General features: G+C 36.3%; 1 protein-coding gene across 8 annotated transcripts in view; it reads left to right on the plus strand.

Annotated features, from left to right (window-relative positions):
- si:ch211-170a17.1 overlaps positions 1-12,596 on the plus strand; it is an 829,907-nt gene that overhangs the window by 706,184 nt on the left and 111,127 nt on the right. For 2 of the 8 annotated variants that reach the window (XR_012389967.1, XR_012389968.1), the window contains one exon: positions 1,725-1,959. The exons of 5 other annotated variants lie outside the window; for them this stretch is intronic. The gene's annotated coding sequence lies outside the window, so the exon portion shown is untranslated. Of the gene's footprint in view, positions 1-1,724; positions 2,034-12,596 lie in introns of those variants that run through there. One more of the 8 variants, XR_012389966.1, reaches the window with a different exon arrangement.

Below are 12,596 nucleotides of genomic sequence, written 5' to 3' on the forward strand. Positions count from 1 at the left end.
ATAAATATTCCTAGTCATTAGTCCTTAAAACATCAGCTGTGTGTAATCAGGGAGAGAACCGGAACTGGTGTGTATGTGAAATGCAGAATGGGATCTGTAGTTCATTTTAGTGGCAAATATATAGTTCTCCAGCGATCTGCAACTGCTAGATTGCTGGCGATCACAACACTAATGTAGTATCTATGGAAAGGAAGGTCAATTTTACATTGTTGACACTTCTGGCTAGCATTATCAGTCTCACATATTTTCTTTTTCTTCTTTGAAAGTCATAAAAACACTATTGTGGAGTTTATAATTTAAACAAATATGAATGCAAAAAAGTGGTACTCAACCATTTTCTGCTCTATAAATTTACTCAACCATGATGCCTTCTGCTGCTGAGAAACCCAAAAATGTGAAACGCCTCAATAGGTGCAGTCTCCTTTCCTATGGACATAAAAGATCTGTGTAAAACGCGGCTCTAAAAACCATTGCACACAATGAGTAGAAAGCATTATTATACACCTGTCAGTCAAAACACATTTCTGCCAGTAAATGGCCCAGGTTTTCTTTCATATGGTGTAAAACAAACAGTCGAAAACAGACAAATGGTAAAGATAAGCAGAAAAGAATGTAAAACTTTGCAAGGATAAAAAAAGGCAGGACAAACAGGGAAAAATGCTTCATAACGTTCATTGAAAAAAAACAAGACTCATCAATGTGTATATCAAAGTGAGGTGCATAAATAGCCCTAGTCATTAGTCCTTAAAACATCAGCTGTGTGTAATCTGGGAGAGAACTGGAACTGGTGTGTGTGTGAAGTGCGTGATAGGATCTGTAGTTCATGTCAGTGGCAGATGTGTGATTCTCCAGCGATCTGCAACTGCTGGATCGCTGGTGTCTATGGGACGTACAGTCAATTTGACAATGTTGTCACTTCTAGCATCATCTGTCTCACATGTTTTATTTATTTTATTATTTTCGTGGACTGATTCTTTTTTAATTTAAACAAATATTAATACATTTAGGCCCAGTTTCACAAACAGTGCTTAGATTAAGCCTGGACTAGGCCTTCGATAAATTAGCTATTTAAGCCACATTTATAGAATGGCCATAGAAAAATATATTACTGGTGTGCACCTGGAAACAAAAAAAAAATTACATTGACATATTTTAAGACATCTCACTGCAAGTTATTTAGAGTTAAGACAGCTGAAACATGCAATGTAATCTTGACTACCCTTAACCTTGTTTGTGAAACCGGGGGGAAATGTGGTAATCTATCATTCACTGCTCTATAAATTTACCCAACCATGATGACTTCTGCTGCTGAGAAACTCAGAAAATGTGAAATGTCTCCATAAGTGCAGAGTCTCCTTTCCTATGGACATGAAAGATCTGTGTTCCGGGGCTTTAAAAACCATTGCTCACAATGAGTAGAAAGCATTATTATACACCTGTCAGTCAAAACACATTTCTGCCAGTAAATGGCCCAGGTATTCTCCCATATGGCATAATTGAAACACATTTGCATGCAGAACAATTGTTCTGTTGTAGTGTGGAGCCAGCCTGGGGATTTTAAGTGCTCCAATATAGAGAATCTAAACACATTTCCTGTTTGATGCTAACAGTTTCTATTCTAACATGCTGTATTTAATTACTGACTTCCAGTTTAATTAATCTACTTTCTGTTCTTTCTCTTTCTCTCCCCGCTGCTTGGGCGACAATGATGTTGGTCACAAAAGGTGAGTAACACCCATTTTTAATCAGCACGTATGTACAATATGAGCTCTCCAGATCCACTTTACGATAACACTACGATAAGAAAAAAAAAAGTCATTTCAACAGTTCCAATTAATATTTTGACATATTTTCCGTCCAAGATGTTCAAATATCTGTCTGAGACTTGGCATTGCTTGGATTTGAGCTTATGTAAATGACTCTGCAGGCTTGACTCTGAATGGGCTGCTGAAAGTGAATGCGTGTGTGTACATCTGTGTTCGTGTGCTGCGTTGAACTGAAAGGATGATGGCATTTCAATCTCCTCAACCTTCATGAAAAGATATTCGTCCTTCGTCTTTTTTTTCGCTCTCTCTCTATCTCTCTTTTCTCTTTTTGCCGCTTGATTGGCAGCTCTGGTACATAGAGTTGGGTCTGGTCTTTCAGTTGCCATGGAAACTGCCCTCTCGTCTGACTGCAACCACGCTTGTGGACGGCATCTCTGGCAACTCTGATACTCACTGCATATAAAGATTAATAAATAAACCTGAGAGAGAGAGAGAGAGAGAGAGAGAGAGAGAGAGAGGTGTGTGTGTGTGCAATTGTGAATGCTGTGAAGGAGTTGCTATATGAAGCAATCTAAAACAAGTCAAACATGAAGACCAAAGATAAAGTTATGTAGTCTTAGGCCCTGTTCGCACTAATAAGTTTTAGTTTTAAAATGCATAACTTTTTTTTTATAGTTACGCCTTCTGTCCACACTACCCCAGATTTTTCGAGCCCAGAAAACGGAGCGTTTTGAAAACAGTGAAGAGGCCTTTAGGTTTTAAAATGCTCTGTGTCAGTGTGGGGACAATGGAGACATCTGAAAACAGAGGCGTGGCTGCCGACATTTGCGCCACCTGATTGGGGCTTTTTCCTCAAATTCAAGTACACAAGGTTCAGTCTTGCATCATTTCCTTGTAAGTTCCACCCTCTTCGAATGATATCACTCGATTGAATGAGGGTTATCAGTGATTATCAGCTAATAGATATGGGCCAATAGAGGCCTTTTGCACCAACTGGTAGGTTCAGAAAGCTGTTGTCATCCATCCACATGGTTAATCAGCTATACTAATGGAGAAGACTCCACATCTGTTTTTACGTTACTGTGACGTTTGGGTTTAAGGTTAGGGTAGGGGTAGGCGTTAATAAAATACAGTTAATGGGAAATTTAATAAACAACATAAATAATTCTCATGGTTAATTGGCTATAGAGAAGATTCCAGATCCAGATCTGTTTTACATTATTGTGATGATTGTGTTTAGAGTTGGGGTAGGGGTAGACGTTAAAAATACAATTAATGAAAAATTTCATAAATAAAATAAATAATTCTTGTTAACTTCCGGCCACAACTGTATGTGTTGTATAGCTGATTAACCATGTGGATAAATGCATACAGCCTTCTGAGCCTACATTTAAGCGCAGAAGGCCCCTATTGGCCCATATCTATCAGCTGATAATCACTGATAATGCCCATTTAATCGAGTGATAACATTCAAATCAGCTGCAAGTTCAGACTTCGCAATTTTAATATGAAAAACAAACTCCCGAGGACACATCTAGTAAATTTTCAAAGGAACTTTATCATATCTTTTTATATATCTTCAGTGTACTTTATAACTTTCTTAACAATACAAACATGAGTTAAGGAACTTTCTATTTCCATTATGATAATAACAATTTAACAGACATAAAAAGTGTTAAGGCATCGTGTAGCTAGCTTTGACTGTCATCTTCACTGTATGCATATTACAAAACAGAGCCTATAAGTGCCTTTTCATTTACACTCACATATATGAAACATACCCTGTCTCTTTTGCTGAATATCAGTTTTAATAATTATTAATGGCATTCAATGATAAAATAAGTTTATACCATATACAGACCCTATATTTTTTTAAAATGTTTTTGTGATTTGTTTTGCAAGAATAATGACAAATAATAAATTTGCAGATTTAATTATATATATATATATATATATATATATATATATATATATATATATATATATATATATATATATATATATATATATATATATATATATATATGCTTATTTGTTTTATTTTGGCTAGAATAAAAGTAGTTTTTATTTTTTTTTTCAATACTTGATACTCGAACTTGCCTAATTACCCTAACCTGCCTAGTTCACCTTATTAACCTAGTTAAGCCTTTAAATGTCACTTTAAGCTGTATAGAAGTCTCTTGAAAGATATCAAGTAAAATATTATTTGCTGTCATCATGACAAATTGGGGAAAAAAAATAAACAGGGGCGCTAATAATACAGGGGGGCTAATAATTCTGACTTCAGCTGTTTATATATATATATATATATTAAAATCTGTAAATCTGTATAAGTTTTTATACAGATTTACTTTATAAATAAGTAAATTGATAACATTTTCATTATAGTCTTAATTGTTGTATTTTGGCTAGAATAAAAGCAGTTATTAATTTGTTTGAACACAATTTTAAGGACAAATTATAAGCCTCTTTAAGCTAAATTGTTTTTCAATAGTCTACAGAACAGTAGTCTATGGGTTTCCAATGAGGGCTGAGCCGGCATAGCTGATCCTCTATGCCGGCTCAGCATCGTGTTGTCTATTGGCCATTGAAGATGGATGATGGCTTCGTCTATCGGACCAACCCTAACAGATACACACCTGTAAACGCAACAGTGCAAAAAAAGAGAAACATCTTTTTCTCACCCTTCAATTGTTTCTTTCTTATGTTGAACATAAAATGCCAGCACCCATTGACTTCCATAGTATTTTTTTTTTTCTATTATAGAAGTCAATGTTTTCCAGCATCCAGCATTCTTCAAAATATCTTGTTTTGTGTTCAACAGAAAAAAGAAAGTCATACAAGTTTAAAACTACATGATGTAATATTAATTTTTGGTGAAATATCCCTTTAAGGTTCTTATTCTTTCTTAGAAAAATCTGCAAAAACTTTCACTGAGCCATTTTCAAAATGGTTTCAATGTGCTACTGCTAATGTTGTGTCGCACAAATGAACTGTAACTGTTGGGGTTCAACTTTTCCAAGAATGGTTAAAAGAGCAGTTTGCTCAATAATGAAATTGCAGTCATTTGCTCATACTGTATGAAAGCCAATTTCTGCCACAAGATGAAAAAAAAGTTAGAAAGGCAGTTGTGGCTTTTTATCTAAAAAATAAAAAATAAAAAATAAAAAAAATGAATTGAAACATTTGTACTTGGATATTTGTTTTCTGGAAAGACCTGCAGCAGTTCACTGTATTTTCTGGACACCATTTTTGTCAGAGCATAACAATTTCACTTGTTCGGCTTTTTATGGAGCCAACAGTTCACCCACACAGACAACTGCACGAAACCTGAGGTCTTCTTAAAGCAGACATGTTGTCAAAAATGTGAATTCTCAGTCTTGTTGCATAGATCAGCTCCAGGACTACATTTTGGAGAGCTCATAAGCCACCGTTGGCAGAAAGCCTGATCATGTAATATGCACTGCTGCTTTCCATTCATCGACTTCCAAATGACCAAGCAGCATCTATAGGAGTTTAGAATCTACTACAAGTCTGAACACTTGCTTACTCAACACTCTGCAATTTTGATCAAGTCCAGTGCTTGCATAATTTTTTTTAGATAGGCTGGAATGCTGTGGAGCTACACAGAAATCCTCAGCTTCATTTGTGTTTTGAAGTTTTAAGAGTTGCAAAATGTCAATTTGCTGATTCTCTAATTAAATATATTTCTGACAGGGTAACCATGTTTGTGTTTTCAATACAAATATTCTGTACATTGTACACAAAAATGCCCTCAAAAATACAAGTTACACTTGCTGCAGTTGATGTTCTTAAAGAAATAGTTCGCTAAATATTGAAAGCGCTGCCATCGTTTGCTAATTTTTGTGCTTGTTCCAAGCCTGTTTGACTTTCTTACATCTATTAAACACTATATACAGTATACATACACTAACTGGCCACTTTATTAGGTACACCATACTAGTACTGGGTTGGACTTCGTTTCACCTTCAGAACTGCCTTAATCCTTCATGACAGATTTAACAAGGTACTGAAAATATTCCTCAGAGATATTGGTCCATATTTACATGATAGCATCACACAGTTGCTGCAGATTTGTCAGCTGGACATCCGTTCCACCCCATCCCAAAGGTGCTCTATTGGATTGAGATCAGGTGACTGTGGAGGCAATTTAATTGCAGTCAACTCATTGTTGTGTTCAAGAAACCAGTCTGAGAAGATTTGCGCTTTATGACATGGTGTGTAATCCTGCTGGAAGTGACCATCAGCAGATGGGTACACTGTGGTCATGAAGAGATTGAAAAACAATTCTCAGGTAGGCTTCGGCGTTAACATGATGCTCAATCGGTACTAATAGACTCGAATTGTGTCAACAAAATATGCCCCACACCATTACACCACCACCACAAGTCTGAACCATTGATACAAGGCAGGTTGGATCCATGCTTTCATGTTCTTGATGCCCAATTGTGACCCTACCATTCAAATGTTGCAGCAGAAACCGAGACTCATCAGACCAGTCAACATTTTTCCAATCTTCTATTGTAAAATTTTGGTGAGCCGGTGCGAATTGTAGCCTCAGTTTCCGGTTCTTAGCTGAAAGGAGTGGCACCCGGTGTGGTCTTCTGCTGCTGTAGCCCATCTGCCTCAAGGTTGGATGTGTTGTGTGTTCAGAGATGCTCTTCTGCATACCTCGGTTGTAACGAGTGGTTATTTGAGTTACTGTTGTCTTTCTGTCAGCTTGAAACTGTCTGGCCATTCTCCTCTGACCTCTGGCATCATCAAAGCATTTGCACACACAGAACTGCCACTCACTGGATATTTTCTCTTTTTCAGACAATTCTCTGTTAATCCTAGAGATGGTTGTGCGTGAAAATTCCAGTCGATCAAAAGTTTCTGAAATACTCAGACCAGTCTGTCTGGCACCAACAACCAAGCCACATTGAAAGTCAATTAAATTCCCCATTCTCATTCTCAGTTTGAAATGCAGCAGATCGTTTTGATCATGTATGCAGGCCTAAATGTATTGAGTTGCTGCCATGTAATTGGCTGATTAGAAATTTGCGTTAACGAGCAGTTGGGCGGGTATATATACATATATAAGCGAGTTATCTGTAATCAGCAGCATTATGGCGCAGTGGGTGGCACAATCGCCTCACAGCAAAAAGTCGCCGGTTCGAGCCCCAGCTATATCAGTTGCTGTTTATGTGTGAAGTTTGCATGTTCTCCCAGTACAGCTGGCGGGCATCGGCTGCATGAAACATGTGCTGGATAAGTTAGCGGTTCACTCTGCTGTGGCAAACCCAGATTAATAAAAAGACTAGTACTATAGTTACATGTTTTCAGCAAAATATCTTCTTTAGTTTTTAACAGAATAAAGAAACTCACAAAGGTCTGAAACCGCTTGAGGGTGTTTAAACAGTAAGTAAATTCTCATTTCTACATGAACTTTCCCTTTTAGTATATCCAAGGCTGCTTTTATTTGTTAATTGAAATTTAGCAATGCTGAAAAATACTTTCTGTCATAATTTTTTTTTTAATAAATGTAACCTTTCCTGAAAGAAAAGGAAAAGAAATACACTGAAGAAAATACATGGGATTTCTTTCCTGTTCAGTTTATGCCTGGGGTTTGCTTTTTGAAGCAGTACAAATACAGTATGTGTGTCTTGTATGTGTATGTGTGTGTGTGTGTGTGTGTGTTTGTTTATTTAACCACGAGTCGGCAAGAAATGAGGTGAGCCGGTGCAAGGCAAAGACTTCATCTCTCCGTGTCAAGGGGTTTAGTGTATCACAATGTCCCACCACTGGCCTTACTTGCTCCTCAGCTTGAGAAAGAAGCGCAGGGATTTAAGCGTGAAGCATTTGAGAGTGAGTGTCAGTGAAAGCTCAGAAGCCCCATCGAGGCCCAGTGGTGTGGCCTTTGACTGTCAAAAGCACATACCCGCATAAACTGTGTGCTAGGACAGAGAGAGAAGAAGGAAGCCAAGAAAAGGAAAGGGAAATCTGTCTCGCATTTGATTTTCTATGGCCTATTTTTTTATATATATATTTGAAGTCGGAATTATTTGTCTTTAAAGTAAGAATTCATTCCTCCTGAATTATTAGCCCCCTGTATATGTTTTCCTCAGTGTCTGTTTAAATGAAAGAAGACACATTTCTAAACATAATAAATTCAATAACTACTTTCTAATAAGTGATTTCTTTTTATTTTTGCCATGAAGACAGTACATAATATGGTAACACTTTACAATAAGGTTCATTAGTTAATGCATTTACTAACATGAACTAATCATGAACAACACACGTACAGCATTTATTAATCATAAATAAACATTTACTAATGCTTTATTAACAACCAAGTCCATGCTTGTTAACATTAGTTAATGCACCATGAGTTAACATGAACTAACAATGAACTACTGTATTTTCATTAACTAACGTTAACTAACATGAACAAATACAGTACTAAATGTATTGTTCATTGTTTGTTCATGTTAGTAAATGCATTAATAAACATTAACTAATGAACCTTATTGTAAAGTGTGACCCATAATATTTTAGTAGATATTTTTCAAGATATTAGTCTTCAGGTTAAAGTGCAATTGAAAGACCTAATTAGGCAAGTTAGAGTAATTAGGCAAGCCAGTGTATAATGACGGTTTGTTCTGTAGAAAATTAAAAAAAAAATAGCTTAAGGGGGCTAATAATATTGACCTTAAAACGGTTTTAAATATTAAAAGAATTTATAGAAATATATTATATATTATAGAAAATACTGTGAAAATGTCCTTGCTCTGTTAAACATCTTTGACAAATGTTTAAAAAGAAAAACAAATTCACAATATGGCTAATAATTGTGACTTCAACCGTCCCACGATTTTTCTTCTATGGATGCACCAGTATTCAGTCACCATTATAGGTGAATAATTATGTATCTTGGATGAAGAAAAACTGTGGATTTTTTTCACTAGTCTGTTTGCTGGTTTCACTTCACCACACCATCATAAAGACAGATTTGTGGTGATGTAATACAGTGCCAGAGTTGTTTTTACAACCCAGGCTCATTGGAAATACATGATTCTGACCCTCAATAATGTACCCATACATACATTCAGCTAGAGTTATAGTACCAGCTGACATAAACTGTAGTGGCAGTGAAACACCAGACATTTTGTTATGTGGGTCACTGAAACATTTATTCAAATGTTTTGTTCGAAATGACAGTCCGTTTAGAAATTAAGCAAGTGGGCAGAATAAATAAATGATTGACTCAAAAACATATTCATAAAACACTGCATTGTTTTATGCACAAATAAATCAATATACTTTTTTTAGGTTTATTGAACAGTGTAAAATAAGTTTGAAATGGCACTTCTACCTGTGTGATATTACTTTATTATAGCATACACATTTTCTATTTTCTACTTTCTATTTCTATTGAAAAAATATTGCCATTTATATTTTCTTGTCTGAATGAAACAAAATACTTTTTTTTTTCTATTAAAAAAAATACAGAAACGCTGAGAATTTCCAGTTGGTCTCTTAATTTTTACCATAGTTGTAAATATGGATGGATGGATGGATGGATGGATGGATGGATGGATGGATGGATGGATGGATGGATTGATGGATGGACAGATGGACGGATGATTGGATTGATGAATGGATGGATGGATTGATTTATGGATGGATGATTGGATGGTTAAATGGGTGGATGGGTGATTGTATTGATTTTATGATGTGATGGTTGGATTGATGTATGGTTGGATAGATAGATAGATAGATAGATAGATAGATAGATAGATAGATAGATAGATAGATAGATAGATAGATAGATAGATAGATAGATAGATAGATAGATAGATAGATAGATAGATAGATAGATAGATAGATAGATGATGGATAGATAGATAGATAGATAGATAGATAGATAGATAGATAGATAGATAGATAGATAGATAGATAGATAGATAGATAGATAGATAGATAGAAAGATGGATGGATGGATGGATGGATGGATGGATGGATGGATGGATGGATGGATGGATGGTTAAATGGATAGATAGATAGATGGATGGATGGATGGATGGATGGATGGATGGATGGATGGATGGATGGATGGATGGATGGATGGATGGATGGATTAACAGGGTTTGGCAGATGGATGGATGGATGGATGTATGGCGGATGTATGGATGATTAGATGCATGGATTGACAGATGGCTAAATAAATGGATGAGTGGTTGGATTGAGTGATTGATGGATGGATGGATGGATGGATGGATGGATGGGTAGATAGATGGATGGACTGATGGATGGATGGATGGATGGATGGATGGATGGATGGATGGATGGATGGATGGATGGATGGATGGGTAGATGGATGGGTAGATAGATTGATGGACTGATGGATGGTTGATTGGGTGGATGGGTGGATGGATGGATGTATGGACAGATGGATGGGTGATTGGGTGTATGGATGGATATAGTTGGATGGGTGATTGGGTGTATGTATGGATGGATGAATGAATGGATGGATGGATGGATGTATCTATGTATGGATGAATGATTGATTGGATGTATGTATGGATGAATGATTGGATGTAAGGATAGATGTTTGGATTTATGTATGAATGGATGAAAGGGTGGATGGATAAGCCTGTCTTAAGTCCTAGCCCATCACAAAGCACCTGCTAAAGACATTTTGGCTGCAAACTACTAGATGAGATCGAGTGCTGTAATGAAATGAGTGGGCTCCATTTGTGTGTGTGTTTTTGTGGTGTTTGATGTTGCTGGATAAGAGGCCTCAGACAACGCTAACGGAACTTGAAAGGGGTTTTCTAATCACCTCTTCAGACAGAAAACTCCTAAAAAACATTGAAGTATCTGACGCACCGGGTGTTTTATCTTTACACAATGTTCTGGTAATGCAGAGGATTGCGTTTTGCTTGTGTGTGTGTGTGTGTGTATGCGTATGTGTGTGTGATTTGCTTTGAAGGGTAAGGATCAAACTCTGACTGCAGAGGAGGCACAGTCTGTGCCCCATTAATGTTTCATTAACGCAGACTGCTGTGTGTGTGCATGTGTGTGCACTTGTTTGGGCAATAGAAGAGAGCAAAGAAGCTAGTGGAGACTTCAAGGATGCAAAGAAAGAATAAAAGGACCTCTAGAGAACGAGAGGGTGAGAAAAGGGTGCAGAGACGGAGAGGCCATGAAAAAGGGGGAGAAATTACATGTGAGAGAGAAGAGCAGAGTAAGTAAGACAAGATGTGTGTAGGAGGGTAGGAAGACGTGACGATTGGCAAGCAACCAGACAATGGAGGGAAGAAGAGAAGGTGAGGGGAGAGAAAGAGAGAGTGGTTTCTCGCTCCATAAATTTCAGTACACATCATTGTTTTCCAATGTGTGCCCTGGGATAATGTACAACCAATAGATTTGAGACAAGCATGATGCCACTGGGAGGCTCCTATTGGGTAGGGAACAGATGTTTATGCAAAAAAACAAACAATACGTCTCAAATTAAGGGCAGAGTTCCCCCAAAAAGAACAGTTCAGTCATTATTTAGTTAGCTACATCTCAATTCAGATATTTTCCTGCTTCTGTGAAACATATGAAGTCATATTTCTTACATTGTTTTCAATGTTTTGAAATCGGGAGCAATAAAGCTATATGATGGCTAAAATTATTTAAAAACGCATCATAAATTTGGTCTATAAAAATCCATGCCTTCTTTTCCTATATTCGAGTTATGTTATATAAGAAAACCAACCAAAGATTTAAGACAAGCACAATGCCACAGAAAGGCTCCTATTGGGTAGGAAAAAGGAAAGTGTTAATGCAAAAACATGCTATACGTTTCAAATTAAAGGTAGAGTTCTCTCAAAAATAACAATTCAATCCTTATTCTAATCAGTTATATTTGATGTCAGATATTTTCCTGCTTTCATGAACATATGAAGTCTAATTCTTTGTATTGTTTTCAAGGTAATGAAATAAAGCTAAATAATGACAAAAAAATGAAAAATGCATCATAAAATTAGTGAAATGGTATAACTGTTGACTTGATGACTAAAAGTAAGTCTTTGAGTACGGGTTTCTCAAAGCAGGTGGCGCATTAGACCAGAGGCTCTTCTCCGTTTTCCAAAATGCATCACAAACTGTTGAACTGTAGGCCTACATAAGCTCCAAACAGCGATTTTTGATTACCTTTATCTGACTAAAGTCTGAACTAAACAGAAATGGAATTAAGACATGCAGTATGCATGTATTGGTGGCATTATTGAAGTAAACAACGCAGTCAAACTATTACTGTTATGTAGGACTTTTCGCCATATTTTCTGACAAGATCCAAACTCACAAAATTACGGAAGTTTTTTTTTTTCCATTTGGCGTGCGTTATTAAATTCCATAACACTGTTCCACCAGTCCTTACTCCTCATTTGTGTCTAATACCCCAGTTTGTCACGGGGGCATGAATGAAATGTTCATTTGTTAAAGTGAAACTGCTGTACTGCAGTTAAAGTCACCCAAAATTACAGGAAACTCTTACATGAAAGCACTTCACGTAAAGATATATTATTGCCTATTAAGGCAAATAACTAGATTACTGATGTCCATGTAAACATAGTCAGTAGTGTCTTCAAAGTAAGTGAAAGATCCAGAAGGGCATCCTGCATTTTTTATTATTTTTTTTTTTATTGCCTAATAATAGTCTTGCGTTAACGCTTATAACAGCCCACCACTTATATAATATTATGTTTTTAATTAATATTACATTTTTATTATTATTATTATTATTATTATTATTATTATTATTATTATTATTATTAT

This window comes from Danio rerio, chromosome 14, assembly GCF_049306965.1.
Source record: "Danio rerio strain Tuebingen ecotype United States chromosome 14, GRCz12tu, whole genome shotgun sequence".
In the NCBI taxonomy this organism is placed as follows: domain Eukaryota; kingdom Metazoa; phylum Chordata; class Actinopteri; order Cypriniformes; family Danionidae; genus Danio; species Danio rerio.